This window comes from Eleginops maclovinus, chromosome 2 (assembly GCF_036324505.1).
Source record: "Eleginops maclovinus isolate JMC-PN-2008 ecotype Puerto Natales chromosome 2, JC_Emac_rtc_rv5, whole genome shotgun sequence".
Lineage (NCBI taxonomy): Eukaryota > Metazoa > Chordata > Actinopteri > Perciformes > Eleginopidae > Eleginops > Eleginops maclovinus.
The window spans coordinates 20,915,945-20,936,259 of record NC_086350.1 but is presented as its reverse complement, the minus strand read 5'-3'; the positions used below and the strand labels follow the sequence as shown (position 1 = coordinate 20,936,259).

At 39.4% G+C, this 20,315-nt stretch overlaps 1 long non-coding RNA gene across 5 annotated transcripts in view; it reads right to left on the bottom strand.

Moving 5' to 3' along the window:
* LOC134877642 (uncharacterized) overlaps positions 1-20,315 on the bottom strand; it is a 103,022-nt gene that overhangs the window by 16,388 nt on the left and 66,319 nt on the right. Inside the window, exon 3 of one of the 5 annotated variants that reach the window (XR_010167599.1) lies at positions 14,810-15,624. The exons of 3 other annotated variants lie outside the window; for them this stretch is intronic. This is a non-coding gene — a long non-coding RNA (uncharacterized LOC134877642). Of the gene's footprint in view, positions 1-14,809; positions 15,625-18,470; positions 20,305-20,315 lie in introns of those variants that run through there. One more of the 5 variants, XR_010167598.1, reaches the window with a different exon arrangement.

Below are 20,315 nucleotides of genomic sequence, written 5' to 3'. Positions count from 1 at the left end.
TCCAACAAGGCTTTCTCCACCAAGAACTAAGGCATGTTTTGCAAGGGGATCAAATACTCATTTCCCCAAATTAAATGCACATTAATTTATATCTTTTTTTTAATGTACATTTCTGGATTTTGTTTTTGATGTTCTGTCTCTCACTTGAAAATAAACCTACCATAAAAATGACAGACTGTTCATTTCTTTGTAAGTGGGTAAACTGACTAAATTGGCAGGGGATCAAATATGTATTTCTTCCACTGTATCGTCTTCCACGGTTTCAACTGAAACCCTTTATTTATTTATTTATTTGTTAAGCCTGCTTCTCCAGCCCGCCCCTGGCTGTCATGATTTTGGCAACGGGTGCTAACGGTAGTAAACAAAACAGAGGAGGACGCCAAGCTAAAGAAGATTACCTGAAAAAAAACTAGAACATCTTATACTGCTAGCTTTTACATGTAGGCATGGAGCTGGCCTGAATTGAGCGTTCACTTAATGTATTCTATCCAACTGACTATCCAAATAGGAAGCACCACCAATCCAAACAGTGGATACAGAAACAAGGCATTGACTTGGAGCTGCACTATCATGGCTGTTACATTTTCATCACTTAGCTTATGTGTTACTAATGCAATAGTAGACTTCTCACTTTCATAAAAACAAATGTAAAGCTAGAATGATAGCTTGTCAGTTTTACCAGCAGCTCATACAAAACTGCCTATATCTAAAGATTATTTGAGATGGTCATTTTGATCAGCTGAGAGCAGTTGAGGGTTTAGGAAAGATGTCATGGTTGAATTGTGGCAGTGATACCATTGACAAGAGTTGGGATGAGATCAAAGCCACCCAATGTCAGAGTTAAGCTCAACCACCTCAACTACCACCTCAACTGTGGACTACAATCCACACTCCACACCCTGTATGTTACAGTAAGTCTACACAGGAGGCAATTCAATGTTTATCATGTCTGGTGGACCATATCACACCATCTACCTGAACTATACTGCACATTTAAAGTGTCAAAAGATAACCAACAACTTCAGACACGTGTGACTTATTTGGACCATCAAAGCAGAAGCATAATCATATTGTTTTTCATTTCCAAATGATGTCGCGAGTATCAGAGTTCTCTTTTGGTTCAGGTGGGTCTCTCCCTTGCCAGGCTTTAACGGACACAACCTATAGGAGTTATGCATTGATGTCACCAATATGCAAATGTGAGTATGATAATTGGTAATGGTTACTTTTTGTTTTCTACATCTTTGAGCTGTAAATCCAGTCTTAATTTTCCTGGAGAGAACCGCATAGTTAAAAGAATGTTTGTAGGGAAGCAATATTGTGCAATCAACATTTATTTAACAGAAATTAAAGCAAGACAAACGATTCTATTGCCACTTTAAGAAGATCATAACATCAATGGGATCACTTGACTGGAAAGCTTTTACATTAAATATCTGCTGAAATGTTACATAAATAAAGGTAGAGCTGTAATTGACACCTGAAGAATGCTTAGAAACTAAAAAAATTGCGATAAGAGGTTATAATTGAGACTCAAAGTATCATTAATGCCCAAAGCATGCCCCATGTTCCTTCCCTCTGTTTCTCTCTCCCACTGAATAACCAGAAGCTGAGTCTGGGGGCCACATTCTTGCCCTCTCCACACTCAACTGCCAGCACAGCACGTGGCTTTGTGCTGGCTTCGCCGATGGCTCCTTTTAGGACTTCTTAATGGGTCACACACACACAATACACTTTGTGTTACCGAGCAGTGACCCTCCACTGAAGGGATCGGAGGTGACACCGGCGATCAGGTGGAGGAGAGGAAGACCGACGGGATGATGATATATTTGGGATATACAGGCCTACTTATATTAAAAGGCTGAACATTGTAACAGTAGATTGTGAGAGGTGAATAAAAAAAAAGCACCATAGCCTAGCATGGCTTTATTTTTAAAGATGTACACATATGCAGAAACACATACTGTCCATGAATAACCTTATACACTCACACGTTATACATTCACACACACGTATAATCGCATACAAACACAGTCCTGAGATACATGCAAACAGGCCCACATACACACATGTATCTGAGACACACAGGCACGCACACACATGGATATGTCCAACAGTGGTGAACAGCTGCATGGGTCGCTCTGGAGCGAGACCAGCCACCTCTTGGCCACAAAGGGCTGCTTGTGCCCCCGGCTCGCTAGGAACATAAAACACAAGAGATAAGACCAGACACTGTTTGCCAGAACCAGAGGACCTCCCTAAACAGGAACTGCAAGTGCAAGTGTTTGACACACACACACAGGTTTGCAGGAAAGCACACACATGCATGTGAATGACACACATACAATACTTGTTTGAATGTGGGTGTTAGGAGAACATTGTTAAATGACATGCGTGGATGTGATAATTTGTTTTAAGCCATCTTTACTGTGTATACTTACACAACATTTGACCACTTGCCTTATCAGCAACAGTACTTAACAGGTGAATTGAGGCTCTATTTGTGGGAGTGAATCAGCTGTGTCCCCCAAAACATCTTATATTGCTGATGTTGGGGGATTAAAAGTTACATTTCTCAGGAAGTGATTCATTATCAACAAGCACAAGTTTTGCCATCGAAACCAAACAAGGAAGTGTGTTACTCAATCCTTTGTGATTACACATCCAGTGCAAAACCAGTAAAAGAAGTTTAAAAACTACAGAGTGTCACTTTTGAGAAAATATCTTAGCAAGTTCTTTATTTGGAATATGAAGTTATATTTATAGGCTATAAAATGCATCAAATCTATACACTCTGGGGCAGTAGTGCCTCAGTCAGATTTGTAATTTAAGTAAAAGTAGCAACAATTAATGTAATATTTTGTTAAAAGTGAAAGTCCTTTATTCAAAATCTTACTTAAGGAAAAGTACAAAAAGAATTAGCATCTAAAAAGACCTAAAGTACCAAAAGTAAGTGTACTCCTTATGGGTAAATGCCCATTTCCAATCGAAAATACACTGCCCAGCCAAAAAAAAGTTCACAAGCCTGTGGGGGGCAGTGCTATGATCTGGGCTTGCTGCAGTTGGTCTGGTCTAGGTTCAGCAATGAGGTCAGCTGACTACCTGAATATACTGAATGACCAGGTTATTCCATCAATGGATTTTTTCTTCCCTGATGGCACAGGCATTTTCAAACGTGACAATGCCAGGATCCATCGGGCTCAAATTGTGAAAGAGTGGTTCAGGGAGCATGAGACATCATTTTCACACATGGATTGGCCACCACAGAGTCCAGACCTGAACCCGATTGAGAATATTTGTGATGTGCTGGAGAAGACTTTGCGCAGTGGTCCCAATCTCCCGTCATCAATACAAGATCTTGGCGAAAAATTAATGCGAGTCAGAAATAAATGTTGTGACATTGCAGAAGCTTGTGGAAACGATCCCACAGCGAATGCGTGCTGTAATCAAAGCTAAAGGCGGTCCAACAAATATTAGAGTGTGTGACCTTTTTTTTGGCCGGGCAGTGTATATTGAGTTACTTGGTTACTATTATGATTATTATTGTGTTTTTATCAAAGCAGGTACATTTAGAGCTAATTTGAATAACGTTATATACTGCTGCTGTATATCTTAAACTATTCATGTCAAAGTTTGTTTAATAATTGACTTACTTGAGATTTTGTATTTGCTAATAATCCAAACCGAAAATGTAACTAGCAGCTAAAAATACAAGTACCTACTTAAGTAATATACTTGAGTAAATGTACTTTTTTACTACCCACCACTGCCTAGGTGGTTAGTTGCTACGACCTTACTTGGTCTGGTATGACCAGTAGCTTCCGGTAGGTAATGCTAGAAAAGAATACTTGGTGTGTAACTGCTGACTGAGTTTGTTGACATTTTTGAACTATATGTTATAGGGTTGCCCTCTTTTAGTCAATTAGCCAACTGAGGGTTTTTTTTTTTTACTCTCAGTCGACATTTATAATGCTTCTTTCATGTTGATTGATTTTCCAGGTAATCTATAAGCGAAATTCTGATAAACAAGGTGTTTAATTCAGCATGGTTCTTTGTAGAGAAGCAGTTTTACAGATATAATGGTAAAACGAACCATTACAGAGTTGACTCAGAATTTAGCTGAGGAGAGGCCTAATGTTTTGCATATATAAACATGTGTCGTAACTGCACTAACAGTTCAACAAACGTTACGTATGCTCACTTTCGATGTTCTGTAAAAGCGTTTGTGTATTTAAATGAAATTTTCCCTACAGGTCTCATATAAGGTGAAACTTTAAAGGAAGAAAACTTATTTGTAAAGCCCCACATCTCTTATTTTCTGAATAAGGGCTAATGTGAATCCAGAGAAAACCTGCTTCAACAATGAAGTTGGGCTCCATTCTACTCTATATGGTTGTATTTCTGCTGAGTCATGATTTGTCCAGTCACTACTTGCAGGCCCACACAGACACAGGGCCACACACACCATGACACAGTAGAGTCTGTGTGGCTTGGATCAAGGTCCACTCGCTGAGGGGAGGAGGGAAAACCCCCTAAACGTGACTGATGTCTTTGTCCTTATCGCTGCCCTTCTTCTTCTTCCTCTCTCACTCCGTCAGTCCATCCATCCCCAGCCCCATCTCGCTCTCTCTCTCTCTGTCACCTCCCTATTTCTGTCCATCTGTCGCCATCACCACTCCCCTCCACTGTTGTGGTCTTATGCAAAGCTTGTTTCATTTAAAATTAGTATCATTTCATAATCTTGTGGGAGTTCCTTCTAAGTGAACGCTCAAACTTGATGACCTTATGGTGTTTTAAATATTTGTGTCCGTTGCATCAACAGGGTGTGCGTCTTTGTAAAGCCAGATGTGTGAGGACGACATCGACGGAGAGATATGGAGGCCAGGCGCATACATGACGCTGCATCACCCAGCAGTTTGTTTTAATAATTTCCACTTCATTCATCAACTGCCCATACTGACCGGTGGGCCGTGCAGCTGTAGCTCATTCATAACATCCACACACAACACACACATACACACAGAGACATGTATGCTAGATAGACTAAATAACGTTAAAACTGCAGCATGTGCAAGAACATAGTCAAATGTTCACTTCTGTAAAAAAAAAAGAAAAAAGAAAACACTCAGGTTGTAAGGTAACAGTGAGGATTAGGGGATTTTACCAAACTGCAGTATGTATACAGAAGGTGGAAGCTTAAACATCTGTGTACGCAAATAAGAGTGAGAGGGCACTATGGTGTCTGAGACACCTGGGAGTGTGGTCCCTTTTGGGAACAAGCTCAGTGTTTAATACACAGAATAAGCTCACGGATATAAAGGGCAGGGAGATATGGATGAACACACATGAAGGTAGTCATGCATACATAATAAATATGACTATTTTTAATATTTTTTTCATTCATACAGAAAAGTTATTTTAATTATTACAATTGACAGTCATAGATTTTAGACAATATCAACTTTGACAAATGTTTATTTTATAACAGAACCTTAATTTTGAATAACTCAGCCATGGGGCACGCAGAATATTCAAAAGAGCCATCCACCCATATAGGGTTATTTTCAGTAGAAATCCAGTGCATCGAGTGAGTCAGACTGCGAGTGTCACAATGATGAATGGACCAGAGGTTTGTTCAGTTCTACTTTCAAATTCCACTCAATCATGATCGTGAAGGGAAGTTTGGGCAAAAAGCAACTTAAAAAGGGGAAGTTCACAGAGACAGACCAAAATGGCCTCAATCAGCTGATGCTGCAGTGACTGCTGGTTCAAGCTAAATACAACTTATCAGTACAACCTAACAAACAAACAAACAAACAAAATAACAACAGCATGGAACTATAAGTCTTAAAAAAGGCACTGTTTTCCTCTGTAATTATTTTGATCCTCCAACAATGTTCTTAATTTATTTCATAAAAAAGCTCAGTTTGAGTTTTTATTTCTGACCGAACTCACGTAGGCACTTCATTGCTGTTTTACATCTCCAAGCACAAATCAAATGAAATGCATCAAATAACTTGGGGCCACAGAACCCTTTTTTAACTTGATACAGACATTGTTCTAATAACTGGCTAGTTACTGGGATAGCCTCATTAGTATTAATGAATTGTCAATCAAAACCAAGAAACAAAATGTTTGCATATTCAACATAAACCATCAGAAAAAAAAGGTACAATTAAAAAAATGTTTAAAGCATATAAAAGCTGATCTACTTGTGCGAATGCCTTTTTTCTCATTCTCATGCTTTCTGCTACTGTTGTTGCTATGGCACCTGATCAACATTGGCCCCGCCCACAGTAGTCTGTGTAGAAAGCCAATGCAAAGCCAATGCAAAGCCGTAATGTCACACAAGGTCACAGACTGCTGAGGTATGACATCTTCCTTTATTGTTATTTTAACGTGAGAAAGTTGCATACCGTAGCTTTAATGATTGATCGACTGTCAAACTAAGGTAGTGCGGAATCATTGCAAGTTTTCCATTTGTGCTATTGAACTGTCTGGCTTTCAGCAGCAGCATTCTTGTAGTTGTTTCACTGATTACAGCTAATTCCAACGTCACCTCCCCGTGCCTCCAAACATTCCACCGGCATTTTCTATTTTGGATTGAGGTATTTGCCTGATTTTTTCTTCATTTAGCCACTTGAAAAAGGTCCTGTGATTGAACTCCTTGAGAATAACTCTCCATCTCTCCCAGAGGGATCTGACTAAACTTTAACTCTCGTCGGGCAAAAGAAGTCCACATGAAAAGAGAGGGAGTGATTCCCATGTGATTGGTAGATAATTGCCATGTTTGGAATGATGGAAAAATTCTTTGGAATCAGTGTCGCCACTGTTAATGGGCAATTTACTGTACATGAAAGGGGAAGGCGGTATCACTTATTAACAGAAGCCACTACTTCAGAAGACTAACTCTACCTTTGTTGAACCCTGATCCAGAAGCATTTCCACTAATCAAGAACAGGTAGGTCACTCACGCTTTCTAAATACACACAAATGTAATGTTGATTTCCTGAGAAAAAGATAATACTGTTGCAAGTGAAGTGAAATATGCACAAGTTAACACCCTTAACACTGATAAGGTTGAGATTTGTTTTCTTCCATTTCATTGCTTTCTGTTTAGTCACAGTTTGACTTGCTGTGACTCATAATCAAAAGGGTGGGCCAGAAACTATACGTGAATATGCTGTGCCGCTTAACTGTAAATATGTGGGCTTAGCTGACAACATTGACAGCGTTCAAACGGGCAGCACAAAGAATGTTTCTCTTTGCAAAACAAGGATGTGAAATGAAACGTGAACATGGAGGTGTGGCGAGCGGCCTGCAGATTTGGAAAAGCTGAGAACTCTTGGTTTGAGTCACACTGCTTTCTGCTGCATCATGAGTATAAGCGGCTTGCTAAAGGACTATTGGATTGTTCTGGCTAGAGTAAGGGGGACGCCACTCTTCACTAACCTCCCGATAAGCACAGTTTGGATTATGGTTAATGTTGTAAATAATTTATCTTTAAATAAATAAAAAATAATTTCCAGAGTGGTCTTAAGATGCTGTTTCTACTAAAACAGTGAAAGAATGTAATTAGAGTAAGAGACTAGAAATTAAGATTTCAAGACAGTTGATTTCTATTAAGACATCTCTGCTTCTCACCTTACTTCATTTGATAACTAGGTTTACCTCATTTAAGTCAATGAAGTCCTATTAAACACTTATTAATTGCAATACATTCTAACTTCCCTAAGGTTTGAATATAATAAAATGGTTCTTCTCAATGTTTAACTTTTGATTGTTAGAGGCTTTGGTTTGAGGTGCTGTTGCATAATATACTATTATTGTTAGTGAGTTATAACCAGTGGTTTAAAGTAACTAAGTACATTTAAGTACTTTTTTGACATGTTTGTACTTTACTTGAGTATTCCTATTTAATGCTACTTTATACTTCTAATCGACTATATTTCAGAGGCAAACATCATGTGTTCTAATACACTTATTTGACCCTTGTTACCCATGAAAAAACATGATATGCTGATAGGGTATAATGCAATACTGTAGTAGTATCCACATTTGTTCTACATAGACCAGCTATAAAAGTAAAATGCTCTTATATGTAAAATAATGCATTACTTAATAACCATAATAAGTGTATACTGTGAAAAGATCTGCTTAATGAGTACTTTTACTTTTGATATTGAAATACATTTAGCAGATATTTCTTCCATACTTTATATTATAATGAAATGGGCCACTTTGCACCGTGAGTATTTTTAAATACATTTCGATGCTACTAATTTTGTAATTTGACTGAAGTAAAATTTGGAAATCATGACTTTTACTTGTAATGGAGTTTTTAAGGTCCATAGTATTTGTACTTTTACTTAAGTAAAGGATGTGAGTACTCCTTCCGACACAGTATATACCTTATGAACTGTAAGCTGAGTGCATGTGTAAACCTACTGTATGTGCTGCTCTCCTCTGTAGCTCTCAGCAGCGGCAGCTAGTGCTTTCCTCTGTGTCTTCCAGCAGCCACACTAAGCCTTACTAGCGCCCTCTATGAGCGTTTGTGCAGAACAGAAAGGCAGCCGGACAGGGACAAGTGCAGCACTGCCAGCGGTGGCACTCACAGCAGAGACAGCGGTGCAGCCCCCAGGAAACAGCTGCTCTGCTATCAGTCACACTCACACCACAGGCGCGGGATGGAGTGACTTACATCTCTGGAATTATTCTTTATATGGCTTAAAAATGTGTTTTACATTATTTAATAACAACAATGAGTAAGTTCAGCTTTTTGAGCTATTGTGTTCAAAATGTGATCCCAGTGCTAAGTTCATGATTGCATTTGATCAATAAAGCTTATGTCACAATAAGCCAAATTGTCAAATTCAAAACAGGAGAAAAAGCAGTGAGAAAACTAAGATTATACCATACATAGAAGCTTGAGAACTTTGACCATCATAATCAACCGTATCAGGGGAAAAATACTACCTCACACTTAGTACTAGAGCATCCAATGTGAACTGTCTATCTTTCGTTTCTGTATTCTTCATTTGACTTACAGCTCCAGAAAAAAATAAGAGACCACTCCACATTTTTCTTGAATCTCAATCTCTACATGTATGGCAGCCATTCCAGTGTCTGTAGAATTCAACAAGAGAAATGTTGTCAGTAGTTTATAGAGTACAATAAAAAAATGTTTATTTAACTCAAACACATACCTATAAATAGTAAAACCAGAGGAGCTGTATAATTACTGTAAATACTTACATGTCCACATTACTGTCAGGTCACACCTTGTGCTTTCACTTCTAATTTTAGAGCAAAACCCTTATCATCTTCTGTTCACATGGCCTGATTTAAAATCTTCAGTTCTACAAACTCTCATTTCGATTTGAAAATAAACCTAACATGGAAATAAATAAAGGTAATAAAGCTATACTCCTACCAATGAACACGTTTGGGGCTATGGCTAGGTAGGTGGGGAATTTTACTAAATGATTTATTCTGTATGAAATTACTCAAAATGAAACCTGATTTTCACTCAATTCAAATTGTTTATGCATGATGAGCTGGGACATGCGTGAAGGGAATTTATGAGGTTACTGTTTTTGAGAAACTAAGAATGAAAAGTTGACAATTCAACCATTTTAAAACTTCATGTGGGGCCGCATGTAGCTGTTTCTATGACATGTTCAAATAACATGTGTAGAGACTAACAAGCAAAACTCAACGCATGTACTTAAAATGAAACATTCTTCATAAATAAACACAATAAGAAATATCATAATTAGGTCCTCCAAAGCACAAGACAGGAGTTGATCAATTAAGAGCCGGGTTGATACCAGCACAAAGTGGCCTAATCTTATCAGCTGGGGGTGAGGGAGGAGAGGAGAGGAGGGGAGGGATGGGGTTATTTCCGTTGGCACTCTTTCACATCAGTGTTTGCTATGGCGTGTTGACTCCACATCCCCAATTGCAGGGTGAATCAAGGGCTGTAAATATTAAATGTGACCACTTCAAAGTGGGAAACAGGAGAGTAGAACAATAACTCCCCATTCATGTTTCAGCCATGAATGGATCTACTAAGCATTGGTAGGCAAACGTTACTGGTATTCAAATACACTGGTTGAGATATACAGGAAGTCATCATTAGTCTTCTTTTATTACCTACTCAAAGGTTACCTTTTTGTTTTTGTGTCTGTTAGCATCATTATGGAGAGACTACAGGCCCAATTTTAACAAAACTTGGTGGAAGGGTGAACCATGGGATAAGAAAAAACCCAACAACCTTTCGAGCGAATGGAAATTACACACAGACACATCAATTATTTTTCACTTTTGAGTTCTACAGCTGGCTCATGCATGGTAGTGTTTTATGTTTTATTTTATGTTCTATGTTCGTGAGTCATCTGATTAAGTTCTACAACAAAACGTGTCACTAATACGTTTCATTGTAAGTGTTAGGAAGTATTTGGATTTCCTGAACGAGGAAATTCATGAGAACATCATTTCATCAACTCATAAGGAGCTGTCAACATGTTCCCAATGTGGCTTGGGAACTGAAATGACTTGGCACTCTGGGACCCAGTATGAAGTGTGGACAGGTACTTTGAGAGGTGCCAGTTCATCTTCTGTCAGCAATATTCAAAACAACAGGTAATGCCAGAAATCTAGGTGTAGTCATGGACTCTGACCTGAATTTCAACAGTCACATTAAAACAATCACTAAGTCCGCCTACTATCACCTGAAGAACATATCTAGGATTAAAGGACTAATGTCACAGCAGGATCTAGAACAACTTGTACATGCTTTTATCTTCAATAGACTGGACTACTGTAACGGTGTCTTCACAGGTCTCACTAAGAAATCCATCACAAAGCTGCAGCTGATTCAGAACGCTGCAGCTCGATTCCTCACTAACACGAAGAGAGTGGATCATCACATTACTCCAGTTCTGAGGTCTTAACACTGGCTTCCTGTCTGTCAAAGAATTGATTTCAAAGTTCTGCTGCTGGTTTATAAAGCATTGAATGGTTTAGTCCCAAAATACATTTGTGATCTCCTGCTACATTATGAACCATCCAGAACTCTCAGGTCTTCTGGGGACAGGTCAGCTTTCTGTCCCCAGAATTAGAACTAAACAAGGAGAAGCAGCGTTCAGTTATTATGCTCCAAATATCTGGAACAAACTCCCAGAACCCTGCAGGTCCACTGCTACTCTTACTACTTTTAAATCCAGGCTGAAAACATCTGTTTTTGCTGCTGCTTTTAATTGAACTGTTCTTATCTAACATTGCACTGTGACTTTTATTCTGCATTATAACTTTTATTCATGTATATTATACCTGTTGTGTTTATTTTACTATCCCTGCTTTTAAATGACTGTTTTTAAATGCCTTTTTATAATGTGTTTATGCTGCAATACTTTTAAATGCTCTTAATGGCTTTCATTTTTTAATTGCCTTGTGTTGAAAGGTGCTGTATAAATAAACTTGCCTTGCCTTGCCTTCTGGGCACTGCCAATCCCCTTACTCATGTATAATAGCTCCCCATTGCTCCTTTAACTAGGATGGGTTAAATGCAGACCCTTCATTTTTCAGTTTGGAGCTGCACACGCGTGTGACGGTTGAACATGCTCATCAACCAGCCAAAGAGAAAAGAACATACTCCAACTCCAGAAATTGGACCATCCAATGAGCACATGAATGCAACATTGGCCTTGGCGGAGGTCTGCCCACTCCGATTGTAGTTTTTGATGGTTCCTTGGACGTGATTAACTCATTAATGTTTCAAAAATCAGTCAAACCTTCCAGTCTCATGCAAGCAAACCCATGTGAACATTTTTTGAAAAGCATGAACAACAAGTCATCAGTTGACGTGTGTTTTATGGGTAACACGCCTGTTCCTGGTGTTTCTTTACTCGAGAGCTCTCGGGAATGTGGGGTCCTGGAAGGGCCGAAGTTAATATCACAGGGGGCAGGTGGGGAGAAGGGTGAAAGCACAGCGGGGTTTCATATCGTATGTCTTTAATGTCTTTCTGAAAGACATTCCTGCTTCCCAAAGCCCGGTGTTCCCATCCATCTCCATACACATACCGTCTGCCATCTACCTATAGCATGCACAATACCACATCCCTTTCCATTTTTACCGTAAAAACGACACATATACACACTCATGCAAGCATATAGACAAAAACGCTCAGTCATCCCCTCAATTTCTTAGTTGGGATGGGCATTGCGATCAACCATGTAAAATAATACTAATGGCCAAAATGCAGCGCCTCAACAGTATCACTGGTCAGGCCGGATATTGAAGTTCATGCTAGGCAGACTGGGATGTTCCCTGTTACACACTCTCCTCTCACAGATTATGAGTGTGTAACATTTCCTACTCAAAATTGACGATTTTAAATCCCATGTCTGAGTTTAAAGGTAAATTCATATGAAATAGACTTAAACAGTCCAACTGAACTCTTCATAAAAACCCCAGCCCCTGCCCTTCTTTCTTCCCTTCCCTTCTTCCTTTCTTCCTTTCTTTTCCTAAGCCTCTGTTCACCCCAGTGTGGCCTCACGCAGGCCCACACCTCACTTTGGGGCTTCCTGGCTACTGATTGCGACGTCTAACTCACAAAAGGCTAAAAACAGGCTGCTGGTGTCTGTACCAGGTACCATCTGGGTCTGGTTACCTGGCAGTGGAGGCAGTAGGGGAGGAGGAGGGGAACAGAGGATGATGGCTGGCCAGAATGGGCCATGAGAACCTGCTTTACAACATGGACGTACTGTATGTGCATATTTTAATACAAAGTCAAACACCCTCACGTTACACTGGAAGCTCTTAATGTCTTAATATTGTTGCTGCTATAAACTCAACTTAAAGAGGCCCTATTATGCTCTGTGGGGTTCTCTTTCCTGTAGTGTTTTATATAGGTTTTTGTTTATGTGAATGGACTGCAGAGGCTAAAATCCTAAAGTTCAAGGGGAGTTTCCCGCCTAAAACGCCTCGATTGGACTCCTTTGTAACTGTAGGCTAACATGGGAAAACCTTTTCAAAGTTTTTGCCGGATAAGTTCATTTTCATAGTCATGTATCTCTCTTGGTATTATCTTCTCAACATTTGCAAGTCCTTCCTCTGTAACTTTACAATCACTTCCGATAAACCAAATGTTTAAACAATACTAAAAACAGCAGCCATCCTGCACACTGTCCACTCCCCCGCCCCCATGTGTCCCCTGCTCCACCTTTATCTCTCCGTCATGCTGTTGGGTGACACTACCGTATGAAGGATGTCCTGGAGAGACCCGATAACATGTTCCTCATCACTGAGGTCATTTATTCTACCCATAATGCATCTGGGCCAGCTGGTGAACACGTTTGTGGGTTAGCAGTGAGTCAACGTGCGAACACCCACACCTTAAAAATATAAACAGTAAGTTGCGTAAACATATCATACCTGATTTAAATGATTTTATTTGATATTGAATATGGTTCAATTGAATGATTTCAACAGATGCTCATGAAATATCACAAATCCAAATTTTGATATTTATATTGTTACTTAAACATACAACACACACAACTCTGTAAAACTGACCAATACATAATTACAATAAAGTAGTGATGGCAGCACAGAGGTTAAATGTTGGAAAGGTGTTGACAGTAATACAACAAGCGATCAAATATAGCAATGGAAAGCCTTTTTTTTTTATCGATAGGCAAGAAATGTGGAACAACGCAACTACATTCCTTGCAGACCAGTGAATAACCCTCCACTGTTTTAGGCAGGAGATGCGCAAGGGAATTAAATCATGGATTTCAAAGATTTAAATATATGATACAGTGCATGTATTATGTTGAACTGCATACAATGCTATATGACATATTTAATTCACATCTGCAAAATGAAATGCGATGGCTATTGTGCAAGCCAGCGGTTCACAGTTTCTTATGATGACTTCTGAGCAAATTATTGAATGTAAATATTGTATTAAAAACAGTAGGAACTTTTCAAGGCTCTTTATTTTACTCTTTCTTTATTCTGTATTATAATTGTTTTTATTTCAACAGGGAAACATGTTTACCTGTTTTTTGACAGTTTAGTTTACTTTCTCTTTGATGCGTAGCCACTGTTCATTGCATTAGAACCTTGGTCGCTGTAAATGCTTATTTCTTAATGCAGGAGATAGAGTTCTGTGAATATTACAACTTGTGTTCCAATCTTACCCGTACTCTTACCGTGTGAGATTTTCAAAACAAAAAAGGGTATAGTTAAGATGATGATCCTGATTCTATTAAGTTGAACTTCCAGTGAAAATGTGTTTTGCAAAAATGTTGCTTGGATGTTTCAACTCATGTTCAGTTTAAGTGATAATTAAGTGATATCACAACTAGGGTTGAAGCCAATCATGGTCCAATATGCAATCTACACAAGTGTGATGTGGGATCTTGAGGGTGGAGGTTTCGGTGAGGTTGCAAACCGTTGGGCAAATCGGGAAACATTTAAGAAATTAAACGGCAAACAAATATCCATATAATCTTAAAAAAAAAATGAAAAAAATCTACATCAATGTTGCCTATTTGAGCTGAAAATTATTTTATTTGCTGACAAATAAATGCATTTCCACAGTACAGTAGTAGAGGTTGTACAGGTAAAGACTGTAGAGCTAAATGAACTGACTACACAGATTGCAGTACTGAGCAGAGGGACAGGGGAGGGTGTGTCTTTGAACAAGTGGCCAAGCATGGCCAGATCGCTTCTCAGTAAAAGTTTGGAGAGGAACTGCCGCTGTTGGCTCAGAAAGGAGAAGCCCAGTCAGGGTGGCCCCAGACCTCCTGATCCCCCCCTTCTGTATCCTGATTCATTAGCAGGCTAAGGGGGCGGAATTTGTATTGCAGTCGGGCACAAATGACGGGAGAGAAGATGAGCAAAGAAACAACAGAGATGGAGGGAGGGAGACAAGTAGAACAGAGCAGTGAGTTAAGAAAGAAAGAAAGACATAAAGAGACAAAGACAGCAAAAGAAAGACACGGTGGTCCCTCTATTTTACACACCATGCAGAAGAAAAGAGTCATCATCAAAAGCTTTAGACTCCAGGGATGCTTGAGTCGGACAAAAAAGAAAAGGGTAAAAGAGTAGAGTGTAGAAGCAGTGGAGGAGTAAAGGAAGGAGATGACGAAAAAGAAAAAGGGGTGAAAAAGTCTCCCGTCTGAACGGGAATGCTGGGCTCAGCAAGTTAGTGATTACTGATTAGCCAGCTCGGTCCTGTAGGGAGGCCTGTCTGTCCTTGGCTTGGGAAAACAACATAAAAGGGAGCCGGCTGTTTTGTGACGGGACTTGAAAGCACGGTAGCTATCGGGAGACATTACCCTTATCAATGGCCGGTCACTAGAGCCGGGCTATATGAAGCAACAAGGGCACTGCTTTTCCAGAAAGGAGATAACCAACGCATACCTCGGGCCACATTTGCATGCACCAGGGAAACTGACAGGCAGAGACACAATATGACAGAAAGAGACAGACATGAAGAAAACAGCTACAATCTAGTGAGGTTTTGCCAACTGAGGTATCAATGCCAACCAGCCAGTCAGACTCTCAGTCAGTCAGTGGGCCCAACACTGTGCCCAGATGGGTGTGACAACCTGGCAGAGAAGCAGAGGGTTAGGCCAGCCGGATGATTCTTAAAACACATCACAATGTTTTCTCTTTCTTTGTCCTTTATTGTGTATCTGCATGTGGATGAAAGAGAGAGGTTAACAAGTGCAATGGTACCTTTCAATCATTGAAAAGAACACCTTGACACTTAGTGTGTGTGTGTGTGTGTTTTGTGATTGAGTTTTCCATTGGGTCGAGTCCACTAGTCTAATCTGTTAAATTTGGGTCAGTGGAAAAAGCAGTTTTGAAAAAGACATAAGGACTATCGTGAAGCAGGACAATAAGAGAAAACATGAAAAGACTTGGAAAGGTCCCTATTTTCCCTGCATCATCACTGTACATAACACATTGGACCAGCCAACAGGCAAACTTGCGCTTCAAGAGACCAACACACACCCAGCCTTCCCAGTATGTTTGTTCTGATTGATTTTTGTGGGGTAAGGTCATCCGGAACAGCTGCTGATAGACCTGCAATTCATCTGGAGTTCAAAGAGTGCTTGGGTCGGCCAGTGTCGTTCTCGTTTGTACTTTACCGAATGACAACGTCATCAGGCGCCCTGCCTTGTCAACAGCGTGGGTGGCAGGGCAGCTAGTCTGTCTGTCAGTCAGTCACTTTGCGATCTGCTTCACAGCCATCTAATCAATGAGCAGGAGCCACAAAATGACAGTTCAATCCTAACATGTGGATTTCTTCGTATGGAATTAATTTGGTTTATCAGGGGTTTCCAACTTTTGGTTTCTCTGGAATTAATTTAATTATTTTGGAAAATGAAAAAAAAAATTAGCCACTGCATAAATAAAACCCTAACCCTAACCATAATAAATTATACATTTTGTTATTTATTCAGTGAAGAAGTGATTAAAATCAAAGAGACGATGAAGGAAGTTTTCTACCCAAATGCTATTCTTATCCTGAGTGAGCTTTTGTCATATTTATGAGCTTATGTCATATTTGTAATATCTGCAATGCACAAATATCTGGAACAACATTCAATGCAACACGCTTCGCACTCAGGCACCACTCGTCCGCATTCACCTGTCACCCTTTTCCTTGTTTTCCCTCTCGTCTTTGTCACAGTTCGGACACTCGGCCTGCTTCAGATCTTGTTTTCCTCTTTCTCAGCTGAATGGCTGGCACACCTTTCAGAGTGCAAAGTCCCCGAATGAGAAAACAGATGAAAAAGACACACGTGCACGCACAAGTGAACACATGTAATCATATGTAAACACAAAAGCATGCGCACTGGGTTGCAGGCACATCTTACACACAAACCAATACATAGATGAGAGGCGAAACCTGCTGCATACACACACAAGCACACACTTCCAAAGTCCTCCAGCGTCATGCCTTCCCACACTACACTTGATAAACCCTTATGTGAGCCTGACAAAGCAGGAGAGGGCACTCAGCAGCCTTTGAACACTGAAGCAGGTTGCATAAGACGACTCAGCATGCCAGTGGACTGTATTCACACACTGAGAACTGTACCCAGTACTGGATGACTCAGACAAAACTGTTTGACCTCGTAATTAATAATACATTGCTTTTTAAAATCAATCATTAAGATCATAATTATATCTGTCATTGGTACATAATATCATGGGATTACGGTTAAAAAGTATCCAAATCTCAATTTGACATAATTTTGATTTGTTTTCTTTAATTATTCACATGTCATTGCAACATCTAATCTAAAGGATAAATGCATGTTTCTGGATCAAGGGAGCACAAAAATAGATAAATGTTGCACAAGTATTACATCAATGTGAACATGACGGGTCACACTGACATTGCATGGTCAGGTCCCCTTAACTACGTGAAGTAAATAGAAAGAGAGCAGTAATTTATGTCGAAGGTGAAAATGCATTTTCTGATCAGTCTGGCTAAGCAGTTAGGTATATGGTGCAGCCCCCCTGTGACCATGACAAGGATTACCCCGGGAGGGAAAACAGATAAAAAAAAAAAAGATCTTATCTTTTGATTAACAACAAAGAATGTCAGCTTTCATTTCAGGGAATTATCGGTCATGTAGAGTGACAGTTAAGGATCTAAGCAAATGACATCACCAAGTCTGAACGGTAAAAGCATTTGAATATGTTGGATTATTTATTTAGATAAAGGGGTCTTGAGAAAAATACATATTTTTAACATTAAAGCATGGAAACATGTCACAGTACAGGCACAACATACAATTATGAACTTGGAAATGAGCATAATATGCTCCCTTTGAAATGCCACTTCAGTACACTGGACATTAATCTAGTAGTGACAACATGTGCAAAGTACACACATTCTTCTCAGTTCTGTAAAAGAAATTCAGTAAATAAAACCTTTGTATTATTATTATTATTATTATTATGCATGGCCCCAATCAGGGTCACCTATTCCCATCAATCCCATCCTCATCACAACCAAGGCAATTATAGGCCAGATTATACACCATGTTTTTAGTGTACTCACCAGGAGTCATTCTCAGACAGTGACAATATAATGAAATGTCTTCTGTTGGACCAAATAAAATAAAACAATAACCCTTACCCGCCAAATGATTCATTACTGGCAAAATTGTAAATACATAAACAAAGATGTGGGAGACCACAATCATGTGTAATCATTCTGAACTAATTTGATTCAAATTGTACCTTATGCAGGCAATAGACAAATGTAACCTGTTAATATTATTTGTATTATTTTGATGCAAAGTCATGCTTTACTGGAAGCATTTTGGCTGTCACACATTTTAAGCAGGACTAACTTCCTCGTGTCTACATCCATAAGGAATGAATGGAGAAGTTGTTGAAGTTCAAAGCAGCAGTTTCCATCCCTGAAGAGGAAACCAGAGCGCTCTGTTTGTCATTGATGTCATCGCCAGCAAACCACACTTCAAACTGGTAATAAGGCAGGAGGGGTATTCACTCCAAAACACAGAGGGCCTTATTTGTTCAAGCTGTACACCCTGCATGCGCCTCTATGTTTCTACTGACGCTGTGCACTAATGGTTCCCACATCAGACTCTCTCAGTGGCCTCACTCACATATGACTGCCATGCGTTGCCATCATCTGCATCTCCATCTACCTCACCTCACCTCCAACGGGCTCGTCCAATTAGTACGGAGCATAGAAATGGCAAAGCAGGCTTCTGAAGGGGCCTCCCAGTGGGGGATGTGAGCTGTATTTACTGAAAAGCACATTTGGGATGCAGTGATAATAATCTGACTTTAATTTAAACGGGTAAAACAGGGAGGTTAGTGTATGCATGTGTGCTCGTATGTGTGTATTAAGCTCTGGGTTTGTGGGAACCCTGCACTGGGTAATTGAGACTGTATTTCAAACAGCCCAGACCAGATCTTGACTCTATCCCGTCTGGCCCCATGGATGGGGTAGACCAGGGTCTACAACATTGTTTGACAACGTGTATGCTGCAGATTGATTTTATGGTTCCAGTGGAAGGGGGCAAACGGATATGAATGGAAGGTTCACGAATTATGCATCAGTAGGAAGGAAGTAGAGGAAAGCGTAGCATTTGGACCATGTGCTGCACTCTGAATAAAGATTTATTTTACATTCGAGGATGACATACTTCACAAAGCCCAGAGAATACTGAATTCATAATTTTTAAATTAAAATAGTGGCATTTACAATATCTTAGATTATGGTTAAACCGGGGGTGAAATCTACTGCCTTCATCTCCGATAGAAAAAACAACTAATCATACTTGGCATAGTGAAACCGTTAATTAATTTTTAATTATTATTTTTGTGTAAATCTGAAACAGCCGCTCAGTTTCTTTGTCATTTTTTGATTTTCTCGATTTACTTAACAACACAAAGACCATGCCAGTTTAGTTAATGTTTTGTTGCTGAGTTTAACCGGACAGCCTACTAAAGATAGGGAGGCATAGCTATGAAAACAGATATGATCAATACTTGATACTTGCTCAGGGAAGGTATTGAAGTAGTGCTGCAAGTTCACTAGGTATACTCTGGAAGGATCCATTTTACATCAAGCAATACTTCTGTCTTTCTTCATTATTAAAACACATGTTTAGGATACGCTAACCTTATTTTGTTTTCTTAGATGCCATTGGAGCTATGTGTAGTCTAACACTTGTTACCCTAAATACATCAGACCTGTTTCATAGTGATAAACAGAAACACATTTTGATTTGTTTGAATGATAGTGATTCTGTTTTTAAACAGCATAATGTGTTATGTGTTATTGGATCATTGCTTCTTATATTGGCACCAAAGGTCGCCATGTACTGTAGTTATGCACTTTCTAACAATCGAGAAAAATGTATTAATTTATGGAAACATTTTTTGAAAAGCCCCTGACAGAAAGCCATATGAATGACTGAAAGCCATATGAATGACTGTGAAGTCAGACACAAAATACAAATAAGAAACCTGAAAATTAGCGTCCTATTTCCTCCTTAACAGAAGATATTAATCAAAGTTCACGGTATTTGTGACATTGTGTCCACAAGTCACTAACCACCACAGCTAATATGGGATTTACAAAAGCCCATAGGAAGGCTGTAATGACGTAAATAGGCAAGTTGATTCCACATAAATGTAAACTGCAAAATAAAAAACAATTGCAGCACAACTTTCTTTATCGTTTCATTTTCTTGAATCCGGCCCTCTTCCTTCCTTTAATGCTTTTCCTGTATCATAA